This window comes from Crocodylus porosus, unplaced genomic scaffold, assembly GCF_001723895.1.
Source record: "Crocodylus porosus isolate Cpor-Errol unplaced genomic scaffold, CroPor_comp1, whole genome shotgun sequence".
Classification (NCBI taxonomy): Eukaryota; Metazoa; Chordata; order Crocodylia; family Crocodylidae; genus Crocodylus; species Crocodylus porosus.
This window is the reverse complement of record NW_017728943.1, coordinates 76547056-76555913: the sequence shown is the minus strand read 5'-3', so window position 1 is coordinate 76555913 and position 8858 is coordinate 76547056.

Here is an 8858-nt window from a genome sequence, read left to right as displayed (position 1 = left end):
TAATGGGAGGGGGGAAGGCAACGGAGGGAGCTCATTCTAGCAGTTCCCCAGCTGGTGCTGAAGGGTGCACCTTGGGGGTTGGGGCTCTAATACACTCACCTTACTGCTGAAAACCCCCCAGACTGAACTCCCCCCACTCCTTTCCCTCTCCCTTCCTCTTCCCCCCTCCCCACCCCCGCAATTCTGAAAACAGCAACAGACTGGGAGCTCTGTGGACACACATTACAAAAGACGCTACATTTTTAAATGTCTTTATCTGATACCTCATGCAATGAGGGGTCAGATTTTCACCTGATTGGCCATTTTTTAAGCTGTCTGCAGCCATGTACTTGTGTTTGGTCACAGCTATAAACTGCTTTTTGTGACCAGATCAGGTGAATATTGTCACTTCTGTCTACACCCAAGGACTGGTATTAAGAGTATGAGGGGGGAAAAGGTCACCTGGAACTGAAAGTGAAATGGAGGGAGTGCACACAGATGCAAGAGGCCAGAATTTACCACAGCACTGCTTTTTGGCAGGTGGGAGCTGCAGAGTAAGCAAATTTCACCATGAACTAGAGAAGACTAGTGCAGGGGGACTGGACCCAATGATCTACAAGGTCCCTTCCAGCTCCTAACTGTCTATGAATCTATGAAAGACTGAGTGAGGGATTTAAGAACAGTGTTCAACTACCGGAAAGGTAGTTACAAAGAGGATGGAGCTAGACCATTGTGGTGGCAAATGATAGAACAAGGAGCAATGGTTTCAAGTTGCAGCAAGAGAAGTTTAGTTCAGATATCAGAAAAAACTTTCTCACAAGGAACAGACTACCCAGAGAGGTTGTGGATTCTCCATACAGGAGTTTTTTAAAACCTGGGTAGAAAAAGCCTTGGCTGGGATGAGATAGTTGGGGATGGTCCTACTTTGTGCAGGAGGTCGGACTAGATGACCTCCTGAGGTTCCTTCCAACTCTAATTTTCTATAATTCTACCTATTTCTTCCCTTTCCTTACCAAGGGAAGAAGCAAGAAGAGGAAAAGAAGGCAAATGGTGCTAGAAATAAAGAGGAAATTAGTTAAAGTGGTTACTTTAGACCTGTTAAGAATCAGTTATGGTTTATTAAAGGGCCTTCTGTTTGTCTGTGCTGGTGCTAAACCCTATGCCTCACCAGAACCTGTTGGAATAGGAAACCAACTGCTGGGGGTTCCAGACAAAAGATGCTGTTGAGTGACCCCTTCTAGCTGTCTGGAAAAGTCATGGAAAGTGTTTGAGAATAATCATTAGAGGCTGGAAAATCTACCTAGCTTCCCTCCAACTTATATGTCTGCCATCACCAGTGTAAAAAAACCCAGAATGAACTGTTCCCACCCAACCTAAAAATGAATCAGACTATTTTCTTTTGCATGCATGTGTAAATGTGGAGTGATGTGAAGGAGTTTTGTGGGACAGGATCTAGCCCTAAATCCCCAAATCCCAGCTTAATTCTCCCACTGGGGAGCGTAACTAAGATGTAGGAACCAAATGTTGGCACTCTAGGCTTCTCATGGGATTATACAATTCCTCTCCTCACCTTTTCTTAACCTCTCTGAATAAGCTAGAGACTAAAATGTTGCTAGAAAAAAGCATCTTTCCCTCTGGAGGATAGATATTAAGCTCTCTTGGCTTTCAGAAGAGATCAGCCAGCATACCACTTCCTTTGTGCTGGGGGAATGATATCACTGATTCAGAGGATCATTGAAGTGAGACATAGAAAACACCTCTTAGATCATCCAGTCCCTCTTTCTGCCAATGCAGGACTGAAACCATGCCAGTCTTCAGTTCTTAAACAACTTGTCTGTTTTGGAAGCTGGGCTAACAGAATCAGATTACACTCTTCTCCTCTGTTGGGCACAGCGGCTCATGGCTGAGTGTTAACCATTCCCGCTCACCATGGAGCGCCATCTGCAAGGGGGCCTCAGAACTCGCTGATTAATACCATTATCAAGCCTGTGTTTCTTTTCAAGCTTTGTTAAACGTGCAAGTGTGATGTATTTTCCTTGACGTTCTTTTTCCACTATTTTATTATTATTATTTGTATCCTTGTAGTTTCTCTTAACCTTTCATTTCTCTTGAGCATAGGACTTCAAAGCATATTCTGTTATCACAAGTAGCCCACATGCACATGGCCCCCTACATAAATACGTTCAGCTTGCTTCACCTTTTTGATGTCCCTACACACACATGCACTTGCACCTTCCTTCACACCCCCCTCCCTGCCCTGTACATATCGCTCCCTCTCACAGACACCCACTGTAACTGTGCATCTTACTCTTACCATCACACTTTCAGGGTGGCACCAGCCTCTTCCGGGGGCAGGGACTGAGATGGACAGAAAATTGGGGGGGTGGGGGCTGTGCCATCTAGACATGGGCCCTCTGGGCTGGGCTGGGAGCACCATGCCTCTGAGGGCTGCAGGCAGGAGCGGGGTGGGTTCAGCAGCACAGGGTGGGCCATGGTGGCCCCCGGGGGGAGGCAGAGAGCTTGGACAGGGGCAGCGTTGGGAGGGGTGGCTACAAGGGGGGGCTAAGGTGAATTTTGGGGTGGCTACAGGTCCCCCAAGCCTCCCTGTAGCACTGCCCCTGCACAGCTTGCATATGTTCTATCCCTCTCCATACTCCTTGCTTCCTTACTTTGCCCTCTCTCCCCTACAAGTAAGTCCCCTGTCACTCTCACAGTCACCCCTTCTCTTCACACATTCCCCTTCCCCCTTAATACAATCCCTCTTCCACACCTTCTCCTACACGAGCATCTCTCTGCTGCTCTCTCTCTCTCACCCTGCTGTCTCTATCAGATTCTCACCTATCCTGTGCCTATAGTGGCTGTATTCTCCATAGCTGAGTAGGTCTTGGAGTATATTCCCTAAGCTGAGCAGTTCTTGCCCCAACTTCAGCCCTTTACCAACTGTTCCCATGTATAGACAGACTTGTATCCATTTCTAGCAGCAGTTTCTCAGGGCAGTGAAGCTCAGAGTCTCAGACAGGAAAACAAGAAAATGGTAATAATAATCCTTTGCCATGGATTCCCTCATGTGAGCGCTCTGTTGTGCTTTCAAGGCATACAGGCCTCTCTGTGGGGGTGAACTTTTGCCAGGGGGAGCACCAGGAGACCTTGTGATGGAGACAGCCCAGCTAACAGGAGCAGTAGACACTTTCTGACCTTCCCTCCCATCTAGAGGAGGCTAGCAGTGCTGACTGGGGACTGCACTTTCACATAGGCGAAAGCACAAGAACTGCAGTTCTGCATGTCCCTTCCACAGACAGTGTGAAGGGGGAGGTTTCTTTTGCTTTGCTTTTCTCCTGCTTTGCACACTGGCCTCTCGCCCCACAGAAATGTCAGCAACAAACTGTGATGCCACGGGTTTCCCAAATGAGAAGCGATCTAACAACCTACCAATGCCTATCTGAGCCACTGCTATTATCAAGCTCAATAAAATGGGACTAAAGCTGTTCCCCCCGTTTTTATCCTGACAGACTATGGAGTACCATTACTGTCAGTAAAGGCATGGACAGATTTATTTTGCAACTACACCATGAGTGAGACAAGGAAATACCCACAAAATGGGCATTTCAGTGACTGTGTAGACACAAAGGTGGCATACATTTGCAGACAATATAACGGGTGCTATAACAGATGCATATCACATCTATGCCACTGTACCCTCTGAATAGCTTTGCTCAGACAGAGGGGCTTATAGCACAGGAAAGCTAGACAGGTTGGGAAGAGCTGTGTGAGGTTTAATTAATTATTGTTTCTAAGCATCTCAGATGAAAGGTGCGACAAAAGTACTTATTGTGTAGCTATAGCAATTGAGACAGCACAGAGAATTAATGGAGATGAACAGAGATAGACCGCTTTATCCAACATGTGAGTAGCTAATGTTTTATTCTGGTGACTGGCTCCCTCTAAGGGCTGGTTGCTCACATCTAAATTGGATTTCTCTTAGGTGAAAAGAAAAGGCTAATGCTTTTGGTACTAATAATCTAGTGTTTGGTTTCCACTGACTACTTGTGGCATCCATGTGCATATGAACATGGCATATCACAATAAAAAGGACTGTTAAAAGAACACAGAGGAATGCCTTGAATCTCTCCTCATTGCTTCCAGATGCAATTTGTTTAGTTTACAGAGACTTGTGGGTGTTTCCCTACCTTCCTTTAACTCCTGGTCTTGAAAACTTCACCTAAAACCTGGCTGCCAAGCCCTGAACAGACTCACTAGCAACAAGAACCCTGTAGACAGTACACAGCACAGAGCTTGGGGGCACTGAATTAGAAAAATAGCATGTCACTGACTCTCCTATAGCTTTGCTGGACATTTCAGGCTACCAGCTATAATTCTGATGTGATAGGAATATTTACTGGTGGGACTCAACTCCTCAAAAGAGTCAATCAATCAATTGAAAAAGGCACCCATTTTGCAAAGACAATCCAGACTGCAGTCCCACTTCACAACCTGACTGGAAACGTTTATATCTACTGACTATTTGTCATAATTAGCTAGTGGTTTCACAGACATGGCCGTATCCTCAGCCATGTTGGTAGTCAATGAATTCTTGTAAATGCTCAGCTTCAAAGCATTGCTTGCCCTATTCACACTGCTCCGTCTCTCACAGATTACCTGTAATAGCAAGTTGTGATCTGGTAGTTAACTGGAGATTTATTTCCCTCAGGAATACCAATCAGCAACCATGCAGTAAATCAGCAGTAGCTCCTAAGTATCTGCAGCACAATACCCTGTTAGCTTGCAGTGTATTACCGATAATGCTTAAGTGAGAGATTATGGGCTCAAGCACAGAGGCTAAAAGGCAGTTGGGTAACCAGAATGACTGACCACCGGAGGTAGGTCATTGCCGCTGTCCTCTCTTGTGTGACCGTGCAGTGTTTACGGCCTGTGCCACTCAAGCAGAGCCCCTGTGCAGCACTGCTGTGGTTGCAAAATGAGATGCTAATAACAACGGGGATGATGTACAGCCAAGGAACTGGCGTTTTCTAAAGAGCGCAAGGCTCATTCTAATTAGCGCTAGGGGGCATCCAGGTCAACCTTTGCTCTGCTTCAGTCATCCTCTACCTGGTATAGTCATGCTTTCTCAAGCCACTGTAGACATGCAGCTCTAGAAAGGAGGAATGAAACAAAGCAGCATATTGAGAAGCTTTTGAGCGACAGCTGCTGTTTGCTGGGAATGCAATGCCCCTACTTATTTAAAGCATTTGCGCTTGTCAAAGGGAAGATGGAACAAGGTGCAGATAACACAACTCCTGCTTCTTCCTAGTGCCTTGGGTCTTGTTTTCAGAGTTTCTTGCTCTTTTATCTTGACTTCCAGTGCCCCAGAACTGTGCATTTGTGCCTCTTTGAAAGGCTGTGTAAGAACAGCCTCTCTGCATTTCTTCACCTCTTTCAGCCTCTGCTGAAAACCTCACATTTCTTGTCTTTTTTTTTACTACAGCCCCTTCATTTCTCACTCCCCTCAGCTTTTTATTCCTTCCCTAATTCTGCATTTTATTTCTTGGGATGGCAGTTTGTACAGGAAGATGCCATATAAAACCAATCTGTGTGACTGTTTTGTTTCAGTAAGGGAGATGGTGTCTGAGGGAGAGGAGTGATCACTGGTGCAGATGGGCACACATGCGGAGGAGTGAAGGTGGTGTTGGGGGGAAGTGACTCTTGTAGCTAAGGTACTGTCCCAGGCTTCAGATGCTCTGGGTTCAAATCTCTTTCTCCCTAACTCTGTTGCGTGACCTTAGGGAAGTTTTCTAATCTCTGTGACAATAACAGAAGTAATAACACTTCCTTTCTCTGACCTGCTGCCCTTCTTCTCTAGTTTGATTGTATGCTCTCCAAGTCAGGGACTTTCATCAGGTACAACCAAACAAGTGCAATTATGCAGTATGTGGTGCTGCAAACATGTTTGCAGTGCCACATCCTGTACAATCCGATGTTCTCCACACTACAAGGGCATGCTGCCCGAGCATGCCCTGCTCCGTTTTTTCCCCCCGCAGGTTTTTTTGACCCCTGGATATCCAGGGGTCAAAAAAAACTGTGGAAAAAAACCCACCAAAGCAGCATATGCTTGGGCAGCACGCACTACTGAAAAGCAGAGCCCGGCCACCCAGAGTTGCACTGGCTCCGCCTGGCAGGATAGCCATGGCTGCTGCCCCAGGAGGCCCTCAGGACCCTAGGTAAGGATGCTGGGGCCAGCACAGTACTGACCCAGCTTCCCCTACTGCTCCCAGGGTAGCTGGCCACATGCCAAAGCACATGTGGCACAGGTGCTCCCTAGAGACAAGTAGCTGCAGCACAAGGTGCACCACCACTACTTATCACTGGGGAACCGAACGTCCACGCACATCTGGACTTGGTCATAATGTGCGTATACAGCACCCGTGTGATTACCTTTAAGAGTGTTGTGTGTAAGTTGTTACATTTGCTCCAGGATTGCAGGAGGAAACAGCAGAGCTGTAGGCAAGGTACTGCTCTTTGAATAAACAAGCTTTACCGTTTTAGAAGTGTAGCTCCTAGGTCTTTTGAGAATAACACAGCACCTAGCACAGTAGGGCTCTGATGTTGGTTACAAAACCTAAGCATCACTGTAATACATATGCTATTAATAACTTTAAAATAGGGAGGGCACATGTTGTTCATTAGAAACTAGACCCTGTCAAGAGGCCTGCATTAGTAAGGAAGGAAAAACTGAATGGTTAAAATCTTGTGGTGCTGAGCTTCAGTGACTCAGAAGATTCTCTCATTAAACCTGACTATTTTTTGGTAACCTACTTATTAGTAATAAATAAGGTGGCTGACTGCTTTTACTTCTCTATTTCATAAAAACTTCTACTGACAGTTTGTGATTTTCTCGCATGTATTGGTTATTCAAAATTATTTAATGACATATTCATAAGTCTCCTTTAATCTGCAACTTGCTGTTCACAGTCTGAGATGAGATATATGTTGTTTGTTGTGATTGGGGTATAGTTTCTTCTCCCTAGTGGTGGAGCACATCTCTTAGGATCACTACTGCAGTGCAAATACTTGTGGAAAAATAATTTAAAATTCATTTTCCACAAAAGCTTGAACACATAAGCTCCATGTTCACTTTCTGTGGGCATTTATTACAATTAAAACTCAAATCACATGTATGTTTGCAGACTATGAACTTGAAAATGGCATGAACACAGCCTAAGTCAATTCATTTAGAAAGTCAAACAAGCATTTGCAGAGCACTGTTGGCAGTAGTCAGTCAATTCTAATCTTCATTACCCGTGCCTTTCTTTACTGGGAGAAGAATAACTCCAAGGTGATAATGAGGAGGAAAAAAAGGTGTGATCTACCTTTGTAGGCTCCCTTGTAGCACTTTTTTACCATGACAGCAGAACATCTCACAAACATTAATTAATTCATCCTCACAACATCCCTAAACATTGTTATTACTATACCCATTTTACAGATGGGAAACACAGCTACATTCAGTGCAATCCAAGTTTCCCAAGGCCCATTACTTTAACCAGAAGACTTTCCTACCCTTTATTCATCTTGTCTATATGGATTGTATGCTCCTTGGGACTTTCAGTCCCAATCTCATTTGAGACTGCTAGGTACTCCTGTAAAATAAATATACTACAGGACAGTATATTCCCCTCCAGATGCAGAGTCTTAAAGGCCCAACACCTGCACTGGCCCCATTGCCTAAATTAGAGCCCCCAATAACTGCTGGTATTTTAAAACCAGACATTTGGCAATTACCCTTATGTTTTTTCCTGCAACAGAGTCTCGTAACTGTCCAGAGCACTGCTAACAATGATGTTTCTGTATTAGGAACAAAGGAAGCAAAAGCCCTGGTCATTCCAGCATCTGATATGAACTTGGCATGACTGGAATGAGGGGGAAGGGACCCTCTACCTGCATTACATGAGAGAACAATGTCAGCAGGGAAGTGTATTTTATTCCTGTACTTCTAAAGGGCTATTACAAGTAATGGAAGGTAAGAAAAAGAAATTAAAATCTATAAAAAGCACTTGACAATGTCCCTTTTAACATCACCACTGATTCCTTAGAATCCTGCCAGCGTTCATTAAGCTCTGAGAATTATAGCCACCCAATTTGGACAATAGTAATGCTCCCCGTTAAATAGACGCATGATATATAATTTGGTTTTAGCTATTGGAATACTGAGCGATTTCCCTTCATGGAAGCTCCATTTTCACATATTAAAATTCTACAGCTCTGGAGTTATGAATAAGCTCTGTTCCAAGAGCTCTTTTTTATGAGCATTGTAATAATATGTCAAGGTATCAGTCACATCTTCCTAAAAGCTTTTTCTTTCATGCTTTTTTTCTGTGGTTGTCCTCAATTCCATCTTGTTCTATTCCCCATTATTTTTGCCCAATTCCTACCCCATGAGTCAGGAAATCTTCTTCTATCTGGATTCAGACCCATCTCTATATTTTTGGCAGATGGAACAGAAGCTCTCCAAAGCAAGGCAGATCTGCCCTCTAGGTGAACATTTTCATTATCCTGATGCTAGCTTTGCTTTGAAAATTGCCTTTTTAGATTATGCACAGAAGTATAGCAATGCTCATGGTATATGTGTGTATCTGAGGGGTCTTAGTTGGATGGGTATTCCTTCTTTTATCTTGAAGACAGGATAATAATCCAAGGATATGTAGAAATGTTAGCACATCAAGCTTTTTAAAACTGCAAAAATTTATATGACCCTCAGAGCAAAAACCAGACTAGGAAATAGTTTCATAGTTGGTAGGGTCGGAAGGGACCCCTGCCCTGGACAGGAATGAATACTGGGGTCAAACGACCCTGGCAAGGTGTCTATCTAGCCTCCTTTTAAAGAC